Source organism: Cervus canadensis, chromosome 5 (genome assembly GCF_019320065.1).
Source record: "Cervus canadensis isolate Bull #8, Minnesota chromosome 5, ASM1932006v1, whole genome shotgun sequence".
Lineage (NCBI taxonomy): Eukaryota > Metazoa > Chordata > Mammalia > Artiodactyla > Cervidae > Cervus > Cervus canadensis.
In genome coordinates this window covers 21,669,925-21,693,359 of record NC_057390.1, presented here as the reverse complement: position 1 = coordinate 21,693,359, position 23,435 = coordinate 21,669,925, and the positions used below count along the sequence as shown (strand labels likewise).

General features: G+C 39.9%; 1 pseudogene; it reads left to right on the top strand.

Annotated features, from left to right (window-relative positions):
* The first annotated feature begins 1,862 nt into the window (after positions 1-1,862).
* LOC122442455 lies at positions 1,863-6,063 on the top strand (annotated as a pseudogene).
* The last annotated feature ends 17,372 nt before the right edge of the window (positions 6,064-23,435 follow it).

The window sequence follows — 23,435 nt, the reverse complement described above, 5'->3', positions numbered from 1 at the left end:
CTAGCATTCTTCTGTGTTGGTGACATCATTATTTATGAGGAAATACTAAGAATTCCTAGAACTCCAAACACAGAAATCTCTAGACTGAATCACAAAGTTATATTCCAATGCAAGATATATTATTTCTATAATACTGTGTTAGTCGCTCAGTCATGTCTGACTCTGAGACCCTAAGGACTGTATCTTGCCAGGCTCCTCTGTCCATGAAATTCTCCAGGCAAGAATACTGGAGTGGGTTGCCCCCTTCTCCAGGGCATCTTCCCAATGCAGAGATTGAACCCAGGTCTCCAGAATTGCAAGCAGATTCTTCACCTCCTGAGCCACCAAGGAAGCCCAAAATATTGGAGTGGGTTGCCATGCCCTCCTCCAGGTATCTTCCCAACCCAGGGATCGAACCTGAGTCTCACATCTTCTTTGGCAGGTGGGTTCTATGCCACTAGAGCCACCTAGGAAGCCACACTACTAACTATTGGAAAGCTCAGATACTCATACATAATCAACTGTTTAGTATCAGAATTCTGAGGAATTAACAGTGGTACAGAATACTTTAAAAGTGCAATGGAAAGAAAAAAAAATCTGAAAGAGACACCTAAAGGAACTGGTATTGAGGCCTTACTAGGCCCTACACAGTGAGTCCAATCGATCTGTCTTCTCTTCTTTCACACTAGTAAGTAGGGCTGTGTTTACTCATAAAATGTTAAACTTAATTAATACCTTTTATTTAAAGAAAAGTACTCTTAAAGCTTGGGAAAATGCAACTTAAAGTGACAGGTATGATATCAGCCAACAAAAGGTCCACAGAGAAGAAGTCAGGAAACAGATTCAGTTGAAATATTCTAGAGAAGACACACTTCCTGGAAGTGATTAAAGAAAAAGAGCCATTTGCCAAGTTAAATAACATGACGATTATAGGTTTTCAATTAAGCCACCACAACCAACCACATAGATTAAAAGTGAAATGTCATATCCATCAAAGTAATGGCATTGGTTTATTAGTTCCAAAAGTACTATGTGAAAAACTAAACAGCTCTTTACTAAGTGCAAAAAGGTGAAATGACCATGTGAATGACTGCCAATGCTAAGGAATTTTCATATATTAAATAGTAATAGGGGCTGCTCAGTTATCCCATTCAAAGCCCCATTCCTACACAGTTCTGGGAACTTAGAGCTCACATCGCTTAATAATGTAACATTCGCTTGTATTTTTGGTTTTAAAAAGGAAATTCTTATCTAGTGTCAAATGTGAATGAAGTTATATGAGTGGTACATCAAGTGTCTGCTATAAAAGAACTCTAAAACACAGGAAGATCCTAAAAAGCAAGGCCTAAGGAATCTAAGTTTATGACATTGGAACAGTTTAGCATGAGCAGTAATTCAAGCAAGTTTCTTTCACTTTGAGTTTTTCCAGTATGTTATCTATTTTTACCCCCACACTTCAAAATGGGTGTGTGTGGGGGGGTGAAATGTAAGTATACATATCTCGAGGCCTGGCAAAAGACTTAATTTTATCCTCTCTCCTGAACCTGCTCATCTATATCCATGTTGCATTAGAATTGACTTATACGTTGAATTAGAAACATTAATCTATTTGAGAGGTTATCTATCAACAATAGATATGTCTAGAAACATAAAATGGAACAGAGAGGCAGTGTCTGCTGTCAAAGGAAAATGCACTGCTTTGTCTGAGCCCTCCAGTCCATCCTGCTGCTCTTTATGTCAGAAGGGAATAGCCATGTCAATGAGAATAGCCTCATGCCTAGAGGTCCTGGGGGTGCAGCTAAGACTCACCAAAATGTCCCATTCCCTCCTCCCCAATCCTGTGCCCACTATCAGCTCACTTTGCTTCTGGATCTTGCTGCCAAATGAGCAGAAAACCTTCAGAGAGAGAAATTGGCCTCTGGCAGCAAAATGCCTGGTGCCCCAAGCTGGAGGTAGATGGTAGTGGTATTCAGCAGTGGACCTGCATGGACTCCACCCTTTGGCCACATCCCTGCATCCCCACCAGAGCTGCCACTTGTTGGCCCCAGCAGGTGGAAACGGCTGAGCCCACAGCCTTGGCTGGTGGCAAGGTAGGTCCTTGATGTTAAATCAAAGGAAAGGCAGGAGAGTCAGCTTGTTGAGTGAAGAGTTAGGGAAGATTACAGACTGGCAGATGCCAAAACCAAAATCCTAACCTCTTCAATATGTCTCAATAGGAAGGGAAATTGCCAAGGTCTTGATAAGCAACTATGTCTTAATTCCCCTAAAAATGCTCTGTATGGAGATTTATAACTATGTATTTATGTATGTATGTATATATTTATGTAACTATGTATTTATAACAGTCACCAATACTATCACTTGTTAGCCACACTCATCTCAACATGGGTTTAAATACAGACCCTTATGTAACTATATCATATCCCTCACTGGAGTAGAAATTATGTGGAGATATTTTTTTTAATGTAATCTCTTTTATAATGATGACCACTCTCCAGATGCATCTGGGGTTCAGTCCTTAAGATGGCATGCTTATTCACTTTTATAATAATGTTCTTTTGGGTAGAAATCTTCTGGTGAGGTTGAATCATAAATATTTTCTTGATTTGTTTCAAATTATGCTAATTTAGATTGCTTAAGGAAAAAAAATGCTTTTATTTCTAAGTATCTTCCTTTGCTTCAAAATGAATTAAGGCAGCAAGGTAAAATAAATTAGAACAAAATACTGGAAAGACGTCAATCAAAACAAGAAGTAAAATGAAAAATGAATACAAAAGGGTGTAACATAGAGCCAGGAGTGAGACTGATTCGATTGCATTCTCCTTAAATAGCCTGTGCCATTTAGCACAGCTGCATGCCATTCCATCTACTCATTCTAATAATTAATTATTTAGTGTCTATGTACCAGACACTCTCCATGGAACGTTCCATGCTTAGCTTTCAGAGCAATGTCCTCTTACGATAGAACTCCTCTCTGTTCTCTTAATTGGCCCCTAATCCTTCTGCCATTTCTCAAAGGCCACAGGATGTTTTCACCTTAACATCCTGGGGATTCCACAAACTTACAAAACTGCCCCATGTTGACCAGCCTGAAATCCCACCACTCTAGGAGACAATGAGTCTCCTTCACTTTACTAAGGTCCCCACCAAACTGCCAGTCACCTAGATATTAAACTACAGAAGCATTTTGTTTCATCCCTCACCAACCTCTCCCCTCACCTCCCCATCACCCTGACAACAAGCGCAAAGGGAGATGGAGAGAATCAAGGATGCACTGCTGTGTGCACTCACATGGAAGAGGCAAGACAGGCCTCTGTTTAGAGAAAGGTGAGTTGGAGGAAAAACAAATCAGATTTAGGGAGGAAAAAAGGAGGCTATTATGGGGATAATAGAGACATAATCATGTCTGCAAATGATTAAAATATTTATAAAATAGTGCTACCCGCAAATTCATGGCAACAAAGCTGAGAAGCTAGGTTTGTACATTGGATTACTTCCCTCAGTAAATAAACATATATTGACTCAAGGAATAACTTTCCCAATGCTATTACTTTAGATGAATAATTGATTCTGACTATACAGAAAGAACACAGCATTGAAATTCCTTGGGAGTGCTTATATGCTTATATTAATAATTTTGTTTTGGCTTTTAAACATCTTCAGGCACCATACTTGTCATCAAAAAATGATTGCTTTTTGAAGATTTCTTTTGTGCCAGAGAGTATTCTAAGGTCTTCATATTGGTTGTCACCCTGTACAGTAAGGTGTTATTGTAAATATGAAGAAACTGAAGTTTAATAAGATTAAGTATTTTCTTTAAGGTCAAATAGTTAGAATGTGGTAGGGCATGGAATGGAACCTAGCAAGTCTGATACCAGATTTGGTCACATTAACTAGATCACTGCTTGACCATTAATTTAGGATATGTGATAGTTACAAAACAACCTCCAAATCTTAGTGACCTAAAATAACAATAGTTTCTTTCCAAAATAGACCTGAAAGTCTAAGTCAGTCAAGCCTTCTCCGGGGCAATTGCTCCAGGAGGCGACTCCATGGTCCCGGTTGCTTCCATTTTGCACCTCTGCCATCTGACCACATTGTTGCTGCAGCTGCCGTGACAGAGAGCTGGAGAGCTGCATGCCAGTCTGGACGTCATTCAACCTGGAAGTGACATCTGTCGTTTTTGCTCATGGCTCAGAGTCATCACATAGTCACATCCTCACTTCAAGGGGAGCTAGAGAACATCACCCAGAGTTCCTAAGAGGAGAAGAATGAAATGGGATTTGGTGTCTCAACCATAATGCTCTCGACCACTCAGCTTGGAAATTCTTGAAGAGGCTGTTTTATATGCAATATGTAACTTTATTCCATAGAATACCTTTTAGGAAGAGCACTGTCTGTATCTAGAAGAACTATTTCCTCAAAGGAATTTTATAGAATGTACGGTTATAAAATGCTGCAGTCCAGGGGCTCACAAAAGATGCCTCTTAGTGACTGAACAACAACCAGGCTCCAAGAGCGTGATGGAGTTCCACAAGGTCATTAGCAGGTTTAACGAAATGAAGAGCAGGGAAATTTGTTTTTCTTCTTAGAAGAATGATCAAAAAAGAGAGCACACTTAACAAGAAATCAGGGTAAGCTCCAGCCTAAAGAGCCAGTGGAGCCTATTCCTGCTGTAAGAGAAATCTTTTCTTGTTCTACTCTCAATGTCTTTGAGAGACACAGGAAAAGAAAAGATAGCATGAAGCTAAAGGGTAATGTGATCTCTCCCCTGGACCCCAGTCTTTAGTAAAATTGACCAAAGGACATATTCAGAATAAGTCCATTTTTTGTGTGTGGAAAATGGTAAAGGAGCAAAAGGGCATATTTGGGCTGATGTAACCAGCAACAAAGGTCCATCTAGGACCCAAGCGTTCTGCACACCAAGAAAATGTGCTTCCTAAGGGAGTGGGTGGAGAGCATGGTGGGTAAAAAACCACCTGCTGCTCATAAAACTAAATCAGAAGAAAATATCTAGGAAGAAAAAACAGATAGTAAGAAGGCGGAGGAAAACATAAAGACAGATGAACCATTAAGTGAGGAAAGTGATCTAGAAATTGACAATGAAGGTGTGATTGAACCAGACACTGATGCACCTCAAGAAATGGAAGATGAAACTGTAGAGATAACTGAGGAGATGATGGATCAGGCAAATGATAAAAAAGTGGCTGCCAGTGATGCCCTAAATGATGGTGAACTACAGAAAGCCACTGACTTGTTCACAGATGCCATCAAGCTAAATCCTCATTTGGCTATTCTGTATGTCAAGAGAGCCAGTGTCTTCATCAAATTACAGAAGCCAAATGCTGCCATCTGAGACTGTGACAGAGCTATTGAAATAAATCCTGATTCAGCTCAGCCATACAAGTGGTGAGGGAAAGTACACAGACTTCTGGGCCATTGGGAAGAAGCTGCCCATGATCTTGCCCTTGCCTGGAAGCTGGATTATGATGAAGATGCTAATGCAATACTGAAGGAAGTCCAACCAAGGGCCCAGAAAATTGCTGAACATCAGAGAAAGTATGAGCGAAAACATGAAGAGCATGAGATTAAAGAAAGAATAGAAAGGGTTAAGAAGGCTCGGGAGCAACATGAGAGAACCCAGAGGGAGGAAGAAGCCAGAAGACAATCAGGATCTCAGTATGGCTCTTTTCCAGGTGGCTTTCCTGGGGGAATGCCTGGTAATTTTCCTGGAGGTTTGCCTGGAATGGGAAGGGGAATGCCTGGAATGGTGGGAATGCCTGGGCTCAATGAAATTCTTAGTGATCCAGAGGTCCTTGCAGCCATGCAGGATCCAGAAGTTATGGTGGCCTTCCAGGATGTGGCCCAGAACGTGGCAAATATGTCAAAATATCAGAGCAACCCAAAGGTTATGAAAATTGTCAGCCAAATTTGGAGGTCAAGCATAATGCCCTTCTGACATAAAGCCCTGCTGGAGGAAAAGCAACTTAGATCACCTAATGGATGTTGTAATAATACAAACCAGTGTACCTCTGACCTTCTCATGAAGAAAGCTGGGGTACTTTGAAGACAATCCCTACCCCTTTGCCCCAAATGCAGCTGAAAACATTTTACAGTGGTTTGCCGTTAGGGTATTCATTCAGATAAAGTTTTTCTACTAGAAATTAAAAATTTTAAGCAATTTTTAAACCTTAAAAAAAAATCACCTTACTTATAGTTTCCTTTGTAGTGCAAAAGCTTTTAAGTTTCATTAGGTCCCATTTGTTTAGTTTTGCTTTTATTTCCAATATTCTGGGAGGTGGGTCGTAGAGGATCTTGCTGTGATTTATGTCGGAGAGTGTTTTGCCTATGTTCTCCTCTAGGAGTTTTATAGTTTCTGGTCTTACATTTAGATCTTTAATCCATTTTGAGTTTATTTTTGTGTATGGTGTTAGAAAGTGTTCTAGTTTCATTCTTTTACAAGTGGTTGACCAGTTTTCCCAGCACCACTTGTTAAAGAGGTTGTCTTTTTTCATTGTATATCCTTGTCTCCTTTGTCAAAGATAAGGTGTCCATAGGTTCGTGGATTTATCTCTGGGCTTTCTATTCTGTTCCATTGATCTATATTTCTGTCTTTGTGCCAGTACCATACTGTCTTGATGACTGTGGCTTTGTAGTAGAGTCTGAAGTCAGGCAGGTTGATTCCTCCAGTTCCATTCTTCTTTCTCAAGATTACTTTGGCTATTCGAGGTTTTTTGTATTTCCATACAAATTGTGAATTCTTTGTTCTAGTTCTGTGAAAAATACCGTTGGTACTTGATAGGGATTGCATTGAATCTATAGATTGCTTTAGGTAGAATAGCCATTTTGACAATATTGATTCTTCCAATCCATGAACACGGTATGTTTCTCCATCTGTTTGTGTCCTCTTTGATTTCTTTCATCAGTGTTTTATAGTTTTCTATGTATAGGTCTTTTGTTTCTTTAGGTAGATATACTCCTAAGTATTTTATTCTTTTTGTTGCAATGGTGAATGGTATTGTTTCCTTAATTTCTCTTTCTGTTTTTTCATTGTTAGTATATAGGAATGCAAGGGATTTCTGTGTGTTAATTTTATATCCTGCAACTTTACTATATTCATTGATTAGCTCTAGTAATTTTCTGGTAGAGTCTTTAGGGTTTTCTATGTAGAGGATCATATCATCTGCCAACAGTGAGAGGTAAAAGGTGAAAAGACAGCCCTCAGATTGGGAGAAAATAATAGCAAATGAAGAAACAGACAAAGGATTAATCTCAAAAATATACAAGCAACTCCTGAAGCTCAATTCCAGAAAAATAAATGACCCAATCAAAAAAATGGGCCAAAGAACTAAACAGACATTTCTCCAAAGAAGACATACAGATGGCTAACAAACACATGAAAAGATGCTCAACATCACTCATTATAGAGCAATGCAAATCAAAACCACAATGAGGTACCACTACACGCCAGTCAGGATGGCTGCTATCCAAAAGTCTACAAGCAATAAATGCTGGAGAGGGTGTGGAGAAAAGGGAACCCTCTTACACTGTTGGTGGGAATGCAAACTAGTACAGCCGCTATGGGAAAACAGTGTGGAGATTTCTTAAAAAACTGAAATAGAACTGCCATATGACCCACAATCCCACTTCTGGGCATACACACTGAGGAAACCAGATCTGAAAGAGACACGTGCACCCCAATGTTCATCGCAGCACTGTTTATAATAGCCAGGACATGGAAGCAACCTAGATGCCCATCAGCAGATGAATGGATAAGGAAGCTGTGGTACATATACACCATGGAATATTACTCAGCCGTTAAAAAGAATTCATTTGAATCAGTCCTAATGAGATGGATGAAACTGGAGCCCCTTATACAGAGTGAAGTAAGCCAGAAAGATAAAGAACATTACAGCATACTAACACATATATATGGAATTTAGAAAGATGGTAACGATAACCCTATATGCAAAACAGAAAAAGAGACACAGAAATACAGAACAGACTTTTGAACTCTGTGGGAGAATGTGAGGGTGGGATATTTCAAAAGAACAGCATGTATACTATCTATGGTGAAACAGATCACCAGCCCAGGTGGGATGCATGAGACAAGTGCTCGGGCCTGGGGCACTGGGAAGACCCAGAGGAATCGGGTGGAGAGGGAGGTGGGAGGGGGGATCTGGATGGGGAATATGTGTAAATCTATGGCTGATTCATATCAATGTATGACCAAAAAAAATAAATAAATAAATAAAAAATTAAAAAAATCAAAATAACCTTTTTACCAAAAAAAAAAAAATCAAAGCTATGGTTTTTCCAGTAGTCATGTATGGATATGAGAGTTGGACTATAAAGAAAGCTGAGCACTGAAGAATTGATGCTTTTGAACTGTGGTGTTGGAGAAGACTCTTGAGAGTCCCTTGGACTGCAAGGAGATCCAACCAGTCCATTCTAAAGGAGATCAGTCCTGAATATTCATTGTAAGGACTGATGCTAAAGCTGAAACTCCAATACTTTGGCCACCTGATGCGAAGAACTGACTCATTGGAAAAGACCCTGATGCTGGGAAAGATTGAAGGCAGGAGGAAAAGGGGACAACAGAGGATGAGATGGTTGGATGGCATCACTGACTCGATGGACATGAGTTCGAGTAAACTCTGGGAGTTGGCCATAGACAGGGAGGCCTGGCATGCTGCAGTCCATGGGGTCGCAAAGAGTCAGGCACGACTGAGAGACTGAACTGAACTGAACCAGCATCACATACAGTAGATTCAACTCAAGAACCAGAAGTCAAGGAGGCCACAGGAGAGTGATCTCCTGGGAATCAATAGAAATCTGGAATTTAAATCTTTGATTTGTTTTCTTTCTTTCTTAATCAAACTAAAGCTAACTGTGAGCCCACATCCATAGGACTGATGAGATAATTCACATCAGTCATTTCTGCCCACTCGCCCCACCTTATGGTTTTGGAGAAGTCCCAGAATACTATGCAAACCAAACAGCAGGGAGCTCCCTTAGGTTATCTGTAATCATTGTCGGTCTGCATTGGTCGGCAACTCTGTCCCCAGATGTCACTACCACAGCACGCTTGCGGCCCTCCAAAGGGCAAATCTGTTTCTTCTGTGCCTTAGAGTCCCTGAGCCTAAGGTCCTGTCTTTCTAGGAGAGTTGCTTTTCTAGCAACCCTTCAATATTGGGTTGAATCTCTTTCTTCTTTCTTGCTATTGTCAGGGTTCTAAAGACTGGATGTTTTTACTCCCTCAAAATTCACATGTTAAATCCTAACCCCTAATGAGATGGTATTAGGAGGAGGGGGCAATTAGGTCATAAGGATGGAGCCCTCATGAATGGGATTAATGTTTCCTTATGAAAGGCTCTACCCAAAAGAATGCTCTGCTCTCTGTCATTGAGAATACAAGTTGGTAGTCTGCAACCCAGAAAAGGAACCTCACCAGAATCCAACTGTTCTGAAACCTGATCTTGGACCTCAAGGTTTCAGAACTAGTGATAAACAACTTGTTGTTGTTTATAAACCACCCAGTCTATGGTATGCCATTTAGCAGCCCAGACTAAGCTTCTGGGGCTCCCTGATTTCCTCTCTTCCTCCAGAACACCCAGATTAATATCTGCAACTTCCTACAAAGTAAAATTTCGAACAAAACAAAGCAACCCCTCCCATAAACATATATAGAATACACAGACAATGAAAAAAAAAAAAACAATTTTTGGTAGGAAATACACTAGGATGATGACAGTGGTCATCTCTGAGAAGTGAGATTATGGAATCTTATTTTCTCTATTTTCCAAAACTTCTGTGGAGAATACATGCAACTGTTACAATAAATCAACAACACTTCCCTAGTCTGAGGTGAGCTTCAGGGCAAAATGTTTCCAACCTGCTGACAACTCCCACCTGGAGCTCCTGACTTCCTTTCAGCCTCTCAAGCCTGCTCAGCCTTGTCAGCACTAGAAAATTCTGAGGAATTTATGACCCCAGGGCCAATCCCCAACTGATGGGGGCTGGAAGTCAGTAAATGTCTCAACTCCCCTTCCTCCAGTAGGACATCTGACTCTTGTCCTACAAAGTACCTCAGAGAGCCCCAGTGACCCAGACTGGGATGTGCTTGTCAACACACTTTACACTGGCTTTTCTCGATTCCATCTCACTTTCTCCAGTTCCTCAGCTGTGCTCCCTGGGATCACTTCACAGGTAAACTACTCCTGACTGAGTCTTCCTTGGAAAGGAACGTGAACCAAGACAGAGGGAAAGTCAGTATTTCACAATGTCACCCTTGTTCACATCTGTCTATCATGCAGTGGGCTCTACTGAGAGCTCCAGTGAACCAGGTGAAGAGAAATCCTACAAACAGGACCCTGTGGCTTATGAGGCATCAACATTCATCCTTATCTCTGTTCCTCTACATCACCTAGTATAGAGTTTTACCCACATTACTCTATTAAATGCTTGTGGAATTCTCTAATGGAAACTTGAATTCTTCTTTCAATGAGCCAGCACTAGCATGGGTTCAAAACCAGACTTTTAAATCTCTATTTGCAGCACAACCAAAGGATGCTCCTTAAAGGGCACTGTTTGCTCCTTGAAGGGCTGCTGCTGCTGCTGCTGCTAAGTCGCTTCAGCCGTGTCTGACTCTGTGAGACCCCATGGACAGCAGCCCACCAGGCTCCTCTGTCCACAGGATTCTCCAGGCAAGAATGCTGGAGTAGGTTGCCATTTCCTTCTCGCCCTTAAAGGGCACAGGTCTTTTTTTATATATAATTCATCACAGTGCCCAGAAGCACATGTCTGAAATCAATGATGTGATTTTGTAAATCAATTCAAGTGGGTGCCATTTCAATGATGGTCAATAGTGTACATTAAGAGAAATGTCACTTCCCCTTCCCATTTCCTCTAGAATCATCACATCCTTTGCCACAATGGTTTCCTTTCTCCACGATGGTTAGTTACCCTCAGAGAGTAAATACTGACTGGCTGACATTCTCTTATATCAGCTCTCCATGAGTCACTGCATCCACAATTTGCTGGTATCATGAGAATGTCTATTTAAGGTGATGAGACAGAAGCACTAATTGCATAATCCTTGAAGGCTGTCATCAAAGAAAAAAATGAATTGTTTGCTTAATTGTATTACTCTTCAAAAATTGGCAGTCTGTCTGTGGGCAACTAGCATCTCTCAGTTAACCAGTTTATTAATAGTAAGATCTCACATGTGCTGAACAAGCTGAGGTCCACAAGAATTCATCAACTACATCGCCAAAGGCATTGACTGCCGTGCCTGACACTGTTGATAGTCTGTCCCTCTGCCCCATGACTAGTGTATAGCTCAAGTCTTTTACCTTGGCATCCTGAAAGCAAGGATGGAGGCTGAACAGAGGAGAGAGGAGTCCATAATAGCTTGAACTTCAGAATCAGATACAAGCCTGTAATCTTTGTTTATACATTTAAACTACTTCATTATGACCTAGTAGATATCTGACAAATAAGTGTGATTGTCATGACCTTTTTAAATACCCAAAAAAGGGTCTCAAGTACTTGGTGGCATTGAAAACTTCCAGAAAATGCTCCTCATTCCTCACTGCATTTGAAGCCTGGGATTAATTTAGGACTGATCGTGCCCAAGGAAAAGTCAGCAAAGTTACTCTTTTCATCTGGAGTCCTCAGTTTCCCCAGTCAGTCCTCTTCACTCTTCCTCCTGAGCATTCAGACTCCATCAAATGGCAAAGTGTCAATCACAAACATTGGACTTGACACCATAGACCTCTTCTTCATCTGGAATATAGATCAGAATTCAATCTTGCTGTGAGTCATTTTTAGATGAAGACTGAGATTCATGTTCCATTTGTGTTTGTGTCTAGACTGGAGACAATATTGGAGGAGGACTGGAGGTGAAAAAGTGACAAAGAAGATTGTTGGGCTCTTACCTAAAAGGCTCATTTTGGACATACGTTCTCCTAGGTTCTCCTCTCTTTCTTCCTGTTCCTATCATTACCTCCACAGTCTCCTAGTCTTTCTTCCTCTATCTCTACTTCAAATGTGAGCAAAAAGAGATTTAAGGTATTTTCTGTTTTGTATTTACATTTAAGGATGAACCTATTTATTATGTACCATGCACCATTTATGATATCTTCTTATATAATACCTTAGTGCCTCTGTTTACATTCAAACTCAGTTTTCCTTCCTCTAAATTTAGTGTTATTTTCTCTACCCAAAATTGTTCAGAGGAAGGTAGTCAAAGTTAACTAGAAAAAATGCCCTTGTACTTCCTTTGCCCAGTTACCCAGTTTTCGGTCAAACTCAAAGGTGACTATGAACTCAAGTAGCCCAAAATGTATACAAGCATATCATCTTCAATGAGCAAGAAATGGTTGAGGGGAAAGAACAGCTGACCCTTGAGCAGCATGGGTTGGAGCACAGGTCCATTTACATGAAAAATTTTTTCAATAAATACATATGGCACTACACGATCTGAGGTTGGTTAAATCCACAGAGGCAGAACACAGATACAGAAGGCTGACAGATTTTTGTATCCATGATGGGTTCTGGAACCAATCCCTCATGAGTACAGAAGGACAACTCTACTATTATACCTGTGATTGGTACCCACACGCACTGTGCTTAGCCTTTCAGTCGTGTCTGATTCTTTGCAACCCCATGGACTGTAGCCCTCCAGGCTCCTCTGTCCATGGGGATTCTCCAGGCAAGAATACTGGAGTGGGTTGCCATGCCCTTCTTCAGGGGATCTTCCCAACCCAGGGATCTAATCCAGGTCTCCCACATTGCAGGCAGATTCTTTACCATCTGAGCTAACAGGGAAGCCCCAAAATAATACTAACACTCTTCAAAAACTTATCAATGAAGTAGAAATTGAGGCAGACACCTGCAACCCTTTCTCGACCCTGAGAATGGCTTTAGCAAACATTATGAAATTAGCTTGAGGACATCACGGCATGTTGTTCACGGGCTCATACTTAAAAGGCTCATTTTGGACATATGTTCTCCCACGTTCTCTTCTCTTTCTTCCTATCATTACCTCCATATTCTCCTAGTCTTACTTCCTCTATCTCTATTTCAAATGTAAGAGAAAAGAGATTTAAGGTATTTTCTGTTTTGTATTCACATTTAAGGATGAACCTATTTATTATTTACTATGTATTAGTTAAAAAACAAAGTGATAATAACGTACCCACATAAGGCACCTAGAATGATAGAATGGCTAAATTTGGGGTGGTGGCGGGGGGGGGGGGGTTAGTTAGCTTACCTGGTTCCATTGTCCACTAGTTAAACTTTCTAAGTCTCCATTTTCTTACCAATTACACAATAATTCTAGGCCATTGGTAAAGGATTACATGAAATAACGCATATAAAACATTTAGCACAATCCTAAAACATAATAAATTACCCATAAAAGAAGTTTATTCTGGGCACAGTTATTTCTTGTTTTAAAATTAATGTTCTCATCTCAATTTTCACTTTGTAGAGTTTCTATTTAAAATGAATAGCCTTCGTTCCTTCATAATTTGCTTGTGGTCTCTGTGTGTTATCAATTAGAATCTCAGCTATTCTGGGAAACAAGGTCTAATTCACCATGGGAGTTGCCACTTTCACTGATAGTAATTATGCTAACAGCAGTGGCCACTCTTGAACCTTAACTACAGCTGTCTTCAAAGGCAGTGACTGACTAGTTTCCTGCAGCCAATGGCATGTTGATTATACACCTTCCTGCCTCACTCGCCCTTGCTCTCAACGTGGTATTTATGAGCCAATACCCCCTGGCATCCTCACTCAGCTAAGCCAGCCTGAAATGCGCCCAGCTCCAGCTCAATTTGAGAAATCAGAGGGTAATGAGAAAATAGGGAGTGAGTTGATAAAACAAGCTGGGATGATGGAAAGTCTGACGTGATTCATGTCTAAAGATCAGTGAAGGTGCGTGAGTAGAATGTAGCAAAGACAGAGAAGGAAAACAATTTTCTGTGTTATATTGTACTTCTAGAACTATCTCCACAATCCCAAAGGAAATAAGCGAAACTTGCCAGTGAGCATTTGATGAAGTCAAATTTGGAGTTTGTTCATCATTCATTTAAATATTTACTGAGTACCAACTGTGGAACAGGCTCTCTGAGATGCTGTGAAATAAGACTTAACAAAAAGCAAAAGTCTATACTAGCAGAGAGTTGAAGTGGGCTGCCTGCTAGCATTTGACCAATTTTGCTTGTCTCTTCCAGTCCTGTGGGTCTGAAATTTTCATGAGTTAAAAAGAAGTCAATAGATTTTCACTTCTCTTATGCTGATTTTTTGAGCAAGAAGCTCTTGAAGGAGCCACACTTGTGAATTAAAAGAAGTTAGAAGAGCTAGGGAGGGAAACATGTATAGAGTTGAGGAAAAGGACTTTCAAAAAACGAGAAGGCACACAGAAGCAAGCCCATTGAAGCTAGAAAGTGTATTGACAATATTAAGTGTAGGAAAGAGAGCGAAGCCCTTTGAAACCATTTCCAATGTTAAACATCCATGCTGGTGTTACTAAAGCTGAAGAAATTAAGGTTAATTTAGCACTTTTCCTAAGCTAACTCATTTAAAAGCCAGTGAGCATCATGATATCATGTGGTACAACTATTAAAACTTCCCTTAATGAAAGCAGCAGCCCTTGGTCCTCAGGTCAGACACTTTATTTTAGAACCTAGAAACAAGAATAATGCAAGTCTGTCCTCTGATTCTCCATAGAATCGAGGAGAAAGATACATGTTGACAGTGGACTAATTGTTAATATCTAGAGGTTTCACACATAAAAGACTACTTAGGAATTTAAAGATCAGATGACCTTATAAGCAGTAGTCAAGAGAATGATATTTAGTGAATATGAGTTACTTTTCCTACTTATTACCATATAAAACAGTAACTGATGTCAGAAATTTTGGTCAAATAATTTGAAAATCCAATAATTTATAACTTCTCCCTTTAACTCCCAGATTCCACCCCCAAATTGTGTTAACTTTCACGGCAACAGATAATTCCCTTTATGTCAATTATTATTTTTAGATTATATTTTTATATTGATTTGGATGATTACTTAATTGGCCTCTTTTCCCTCCACAATGCTATAAGTGGCCAGGAGAGCAGAGACCAAGTCATATTTTTTACTAATTACTGAATCACCAGCACCTAGTACATAGTAGGACCTCAATTAATATTTGCTAATCGAACGAACTTCCAACCTTTAAGATTGCAGACTTGGTTATATTCCAAACACAACAGTGTGATAGACAAAGCTGGTGTGAATGAATTACGAGGAACTGGGGAAAGGGAAACAGAATGAGATTATTTATGATAAGTAGTGAATTGTGCTGTGGGAAAGGCCAATTCAGAATTCCAGGAAAGGGTAGGCACAGGCCCGTGGGAACCAGATGTGATGATGTCAACTTCTTCAGTGGTTTTCGGGCTGATATTATTAACACTCATTGTCATCATTATCATTATTATTATTTGCAGCTATTTCTGTGCTAGGCATGTTACATATATTATTCCTAATCACCGATAAACCTGCTTATGTGTGATTATCCTCATTTTACAACTGAAGAGACAAAGGCTTCCAGAGTTAAGCAGAAAAGCCAGAAATCAAACTCAACTATCATCCAGGTGTACTGCACTTCCTCTCCAAACACTGGCTTAGGAATCACATTTTTTTCCTACTAGATGTCGTCCTCAAAATTCACCATCTTAGATTTCTCAGCAAACAGTTTGCCTCTCCACCTGACTTGGTTTGACACTACTGGTGGCCATTAGATTCAGACTGTTTTTTCAAAGAAAATGTTTTATTTTCTGTGACATAGTAGTTTCTTATGGAGTCCTATCCTGACAACTCTGGCTGCTCTAGCCAAAACGTAAACAAAACAAGCTTGAGAAGAATACCCTATGGTAGAGGCCTGAAATCATTCCTGTTTTGTCTTGCAGGAGAGTGCCAGCTTGAGGATATCACTCACTTCCCACAGGAAAGCCATACAGTGTGACAGAAGGGGTCCTTTGGTTAAAGTATCCTTTAAAAAGCATGATTATTTTTTTCCTCAATGGTTCAGTAAAGGAAAGTGCCAAGTCAATCACATTTATGTTGTACCTTCCCACCGCTAAGCATCTTTATTTGCATATTAGAAATCTTACAAATATTTAGTGAATCTAACTGGTTTTTAATAGATCATCTATTCTAGGGAGGAAGGAAGATCGAGTCTGAAGATGACAACAAAGACTTAAGGGATAGATCTAATCAGATTTGATGGCAAGTAACCAGCGGAAATTGGAATAGGAAATGGCCACCCAATCCAATATTCTTGCCTGGGAAATTCCATGCACAGAGGCTCCTGGAAGGCTACAGTCCCTGGGGTCACAAAAGAGTTAGACACGAATGAGGACACATGCATCCTGGGTTGAGTTAAACTAGTGGAAATGAGTGGAATTATAAAAAAGTGTGAGGTTCTAACTAGTGCATGCTGTAGACCTTAGTGAACACTGACCTACAATGCCAAAACCTAAAAGACCATCAGAGCAGGCTTAGAGAGACTAGAATTAAATTTAGTGTGAATTTTCTTTCCTCTCATCTATAGCTAACTGTGGAAAAATGGATGATGTTTTTCAGTGACCCACATATACATGAAATTTCGGGTCCCCTATGGATGGCTAGGACAGAAAATTTTGGAAATTATGCTGGGTTCAATGAGAACAGCATAGGTCAACGAATTTACTCTCACTGGTGGTCAAGAGTAATTTTCTCCTCTCTTTTTTGGATCATGGTATCTGGCATGTTAAAAAAAAAAAAAAACTAGCTATACACCTCCCATTTTCCATCCAACTTTGAAGTGTTTGGTCCTTTGCCAAAATACTGATAAGTGTAATAAGTTAATGATATGAAGGAGAAAATCATCTTTTGGGCAATGTTTCAAGTTAAAAGTACTCCCCACATTAGGGAAATTCAATTTATGAAATTCTAAGATTTCAACCAAAATCTGTGTATAAATTATGGATCGGAAGAAGGATTCAGGGTTTATTTAAATTACTAGAAGAATCTGTTCCATTTCACAAGATCCTCTGAAGGCTTACTTTAAATGGTGCATTAGTGCATTGAAAATACGGGATAGGATTTAACGGCACAGATGAAATTAATACAGCGTCCCCAGGCTCTCTCCTTTGGATACTCAACCTCTGGATTCCATTCCACAAGTTTACAAGCCGGGCTCAGCTCTGGTAAATACTGGAGGTGTGGGAAGATGGTGCAGGACCTGTGTGTCAGCTCACCTCCCTGGGACACAAAAATACATGATTTTCTTCTGCTTTAAGTGGTCTTGGATCCCAAGGCCAGCAACTGAATTTAAAAGAACCTCTAGATGAACTTCCCTTTTTTTTTTTTTTTTAATAAACTAGAAGGAGCATTCACTGATGTGAAAGCAGAACTTAATTAAAACTGAAGAGCAGATGAGCTGGAACTGAAGAGCGAGGAAATGCCATTAAAACCAAAGCTGTCTTCCTCCTCAAACCCTCGACCCCCAGGCACACAGAATGAGCAGCCAAGTACAGAAGGGATATCACTGACCTGTTAGGATAAAAATAATCATGCTAGTACTAATACCCTGAACAATTATTATAATGATTCCAAAGCATTCATTACATTGAACTGTATTGCTGATGACATCACAGTAATGACTACTGAAATAAATCTTAATTATGAACAATGATCATAATATAGTCAAAATTCCTTCCCCCACCCTCCAATAACTAGATGTTCTCTCAAATGGCAAGACCAAAAAGACATGTATTTAGGAGTTTGGAAAGACTTCTGAGGAGAAGATAAGGTGACCCCTTTTGTATCACATGTAGCACTGATTATGGATCCACTTTCTCCTCAGTACCTGGCTCCTGAGATAATTTCCTGTGTTTTCTTCCTTCCTCATCTACCCTCCCAATAAACGCTCATTGCCAAAAAGTGCCCACCTGGTCACTGTTTCCTGTAACCTGAAAAAGCACAGCCAACTAACCTGGCTAGTTCCACATCTGCCTCACCACCCAAGTCTTACCCCTACTGGTTTAAGAGATTTCAAGAAGGGAAGAGATAAATCCACTTGCCACCTTCCCTCCATTCTTGCATATCATTCAACAACATAAAGCTTCAGAGAAAATAAAAACATTGTATCTCATCATGAAGAGATTAGGAATCTTTAATCTCTGCTGCTGCTGCTGCTGCTAAGTCACTTCAGTTGTGTCCGACTCTGTGTAACCCCATAGACGGCAGCCCACCAGGCTCCCCCGTCCCTGGGATTCTCCAGGCAAGAACACTGGAGTGGGTTGCCATTTCCTTCTCCGATGTGTGAAAGTGAAAAGTGAAAGTGAAGTCTCTCAGTCGTGTCCGACTCTTAGCGACCCCATGGACCGCAGCCTACCAGGCTCCTCCGTCCATGGGATTTTCCAGGCAAGAGTACTGGAGTGGGGTGCCACTGCCTTCTCCACTTTAATCTCTACTTTCAGCTAAACCCCATAATACATTATAATCTTGGGTAAAAAAGTCAGCAGTTACTCAGTGTTCTAACAAATCACCTTTTAGGTGCAGACCCAGCCCAACAAGACACCTCTGCATGCAGTTAGTTCAGTTTCAAATGTATTTCATTTGAAACCCTGTCTGACTTAGCTCTCTAGTGTCTGAAATTCTGTACCCCTGTGTTTAAGATGTATCTCTCATAAGCATATAGTTGGGGTTTGGTGGTTTTGTTTTTTTTTTTTTTTTTAATCTTGTCTGATGATCTTTATCTCTTTGGAATATTTTACCTTGTTTATTTCAAATAAACTCATGTATTTGAGTTTAAACTACCACATTACCACTTACTTCCTGTTGGTCCCATCTGCTCTGCATTTCTCTCTCTCTACCTTGGTTTTATTCAGATTTACTGAATTTATTCTTCATCATCTATTTTCATCTAGATTATGTTGTTTTCTTGGTACCAGTTATGCTTAGGACATACATCTTTGGTCTGAAGGTTTTTTGTCACCTCTGGGAAATTCTGTCCAGTTATATCTTCAAATATTGTTTCTGTTATATTCCCTCTCAGTCTTTTTTAAAAAATATTAAACACAATTATTTTAAAGTTCAGGTCTAATTAATTCCACTATCTGGATCCTCTATGGATCTGGTTCCTTTGCCTCTTGTTTCTTTTGGTCTGTGGTGACAAATTTATTTCCTCATATGAAAAATGCAGGTAAAATTTGAGGCTCTACAATATGATATCTTCCTTCTAAGTGGTTTTAAATTTGCTGCTAAATCTAGACAAAGGACACTCACAATTTTAGATCACCACAACTCAATCAGGGTTTGACATAATACAAAACCTATTTCCAGGAGAGGATGTGGAGAAAAGGGAGCTTTCCTACACTGTTGGTGGAAATGTAAATTGGTATAACCACTTTGGAGACTAGTATGGAGGTTCCTTATAAAATGAAGTATAGAACTAACATATGATTCAGAAATCCCAATCCTGGGCATATATCTGGAGAAAACCATAATTCGAAAAGTTTCATACACCCCAGTGTTCATTGCAGCACCGTATTTACAACAGCCAAGACATAGCAGCAACTTAAATGTCCATCAACAGATGAATGGATAAAGAAGAGTTGGTACATATATATACTAGAATATTTCTCAGCCATAAAAAAGAACAAAATAATGCCATTTGCAGCAACATGGATGGACAGGGTGATTATCATGCTAAGTGAAGTATCTCAGACAGAGAAAGACAAGTATCATATGATATCACCTACATGTAGGACCTTTAAAAAAATGATACAAATAAATTTATATGTACAAAACAGAAACAAACTCACAAACATAGATAACAATCTTAAGGTTACCAAAGGGATGGGGGAGAGGGATAAATTAGGAATTGGAAGTAACATATACACACTATTATATGTAAAATAGATAACTAACAAGGACCTACTATAGAGCACATGGAACTCTGTTCAATATTTTGTAACAACCTATAGGGGGGAAGAATCTGAAAAACAATAGAGACAAATTTATATATGTGTATACACACACACACACACACACATATGTATATAACTGATTCACTTTGCAGTATTGGAGAAACTAATACAAAATTATAAATCAACTATATCCAATAAAAATTGACCAAAAAAAAAAATCTATTTCCAGTTTACTCTTAATCCTAGGTAGTGCCTTTGGGATCCCAATACAAAAATCTAAGGGGTTTAGCAGAGCTCCCTCTCTGATGAACCCTTCACTCTGGTGTTTATCTCACCTGTAAGCCTCTAAAAGCTCTGCTTAATATTCTCAGCCTTTGAATCACCTCTTCACTGGAAAACAGCCCCAGAGGCCCAGCTCATCCCTTCAGGTTCTTCTCCCAGATCTTTGATCCATAAGCTGTCACTGTTGCTACTTTGTTAAAGCCTTAGAAGAGATGTTTTTCATATTTGATCCAACTTTTCCATTATTCCCAGTCGGAAGATTGGCCTGAACCATCTAAATTCACCATTTTCAGAAGTAGACATCTCATGACCTAAAATCGAACCATTAGAGAGTTCTCTTTGGCTGAAGATTTTGCTTCTACTTAAAATCTAAACACTGAAGAAGAGTACATCAAGTCTCTTCACTCATTTACACTTTCAAGGAAATAAGTATTTTTATTATTTCCTAGATTGGGGGTGAAAAACACAAAAGGAAATAGTGGGTGCCATAAGTTTAGCTTGTGGGAAGAATTTTCAGAGTCTTGCATATACAGATAACAGGGATAAACTGATAATGTAGTTTATCTACATTAATCTATATTCACATATTTTTGATCCTAGGGTTTTATGGATGCCATTTAGATGGTTCTTAACTGTTCAAGTTCCTCACTGGAAAGATCAGTGTAAGGATATTAATCCATCCATCTGTGGCTGCCAATGGCAAGGTCAATCATCATTGGTACTGTTTGCCCTTAGCACGAAAAATCTGCTCAGCCTTAGCCTGATAAGCAACTCAGATGTCTTCCCTCAGGAAAGCACAGGCTACTAATTATGAAATGATTCTCTTGATATTTCATAAAGTTTATGCTCCCAGCCAATGGCAGAAATGATCATTTATTTATTCTGAACCATTTTTTTACGTGCAAAACACTAAGGTAGTTGATAAAAAGGATAAAAAAGCTGAATCCAATCCCATCCCTTCATTACATGACTCTAGTTATATAACTGTGATTTTAAGAGTTTTATTGAAGTGACTTACAATAAAGAACCATATATTGAAAGAAGTCAAGGCATAAACAATTAATAAATCTATGAACAAATCTCTACCCCTAGTTCTCAAGGAGTTTATGAACCAGAACTAACTCAGCTTACCGTGGAGTTAATTAGGATGGGATTGCCCTTGAATGGAAGGTCATTCAGTAACTTTGGAGCATAGCAGGATGCTCTCGCAATGTGGACACTGTGAGTTACCTGCCGAACAACCAGTGTTCCTCCTCTTTTTCTTAATAGAGCCTCAGTTTTATATTTATCCTCTCCACCCATAGTCAGGAAAAGGGAAGCCAGCCACCCCTCCCTCCCCAACATCTGCAGGGGTAGGTATGGTTGATCTAAATTAATCCTCTTCCAGGACCGGTAATTAGGGCAACAGTAGGCACATGCCCCAGCTCCCCACCCAGCAGGGTGTGGCGTGACCCAGACAACAGACAGGAGGAGTGAGAGCTGGGAAGATCTTCCTGGGAATCTGCAGGGAAGAAGGTGCTCTCCTCGCCTGATTCCTAGAGGGGCGGCTGCCAAGGCAATCCAGAGTGCGTGGGCAGGACTTAGAAATTTGGTGCAACTTAGACTTCCCTGGTGGTTCAGATGGTAAAGCGTCTGCCTACAAGGCGGGAGACATGGGCTCAATCCCTGAGTCGGGAAGATCTCCTGGAGAAGGAAATGGCAACCCACTCCAGTATTCTTGCCTGGAAAAGCCCATGGGCAGAGGAGCCTGCTAGGCTACAGTCCACGGGATCACAAAGAGTCAGATGCAACTTCACTTTTTTTTTAAATTTTTTATTAGTTGGAGGCTAATTACAAGATCCCCTGGAGGAAGAAATGGCAACCCACTTCAGTATTCTTGCCTGGAAAATTCCATGGACAGAGGAGCCTGGTAGGCTACAGTCCATGGGATCACAAAGAGTTAGACACGACTGAGCATACACAAACACACACACACAAGACAGAGCCATAGAAAGAGACCTGCTGTCTTCTCCCTCCAGATGCTTCTGTGTTTAATGATGACACCCAGAACTGTAACAAGGCTGAGGATGAAGTCAATGTGAAGAATGACAGACTCTAGATATGGCAAGAACATGGCCCTTTGATAACATCATTAAGCCAGTGAGGCTGAAAGTGTAAGAAATTAATTTTAGACATGATTTTCAAGAAGGAGAGAATGTAAGGATATTGCCACATCTTTTGCCTACCTTACTCTGCATGTGTTCGCACAGGCAGGAACCATATGGAAGTCATCGGGGTTGGGAGATAATCTTTAGTCACATAGTCTCCTCTTAGTGACTTTGTCCCCATTTGATAAGACACAGGAATTGGACAAATCACAATACAAATGACAGCATCATTCCTGACAAGGGCAAACTAAAGTGTTGGGCTGGATCTATGGTCAGAGTTGAGCTTCCTAATCTCTCTCTGTTGTATGTGGTACACAACTGAAGCTTTCCTCCTCCCCTGGAGGGCCAGGACCTACCTAGAAAACACATCAGAGTTGTGAGCAAAGAAGTGCTGCTGAAAAAGTTCTTTCCAAGAGACACCTCGGCAAGGTTGAGCCCTCCACGCTCAATTACTTCATCTGTCACACTCCCCACTCTTATCCCCCATCTCCCTCGAGACATACAATAAGGGTTTACAAGAGGCCCTTCCATGTAGTCCTTCCATTCTTCTCCATGTTGCAACAGTAGGGTACTAGTTCTTTCCTCTCCATGAAAACTGGATAAGGGGGACAGCTCCTCCACTGTAACAGGGGCAGAAGATGTGTTCAACAGAAGAGCACTTCTTATTTAATTGGTTTAGATTCCAACCTTAGCAGCATGTAAAACAAGTTAGTTGAGATTTTTAAGGAGATGTAATATATAGAGCTATATACATACATATACATGTATACATATATATATGCTATTTTGTGGTAAGGAATCAAAATTTCTTGGTTAATCTAAAAATTTACTTACTGGAGATTAACATTTTTATTAAAGAAAACTCTGATGGAGTCAGATTACCTGTGTGCCATGTGACAAGTGATGAAATTTGTTTGTTTCATCACACCTTTCCATTCCTAGCTCATCTTTTAAGGGTTTTTCTCTTTGTATATCCAACTATACAATCCACAGACAAAAATTTATTCAATTATTATTTATTGTAATGTAGTAATAGTTTCTTCAAGATTTTACTTG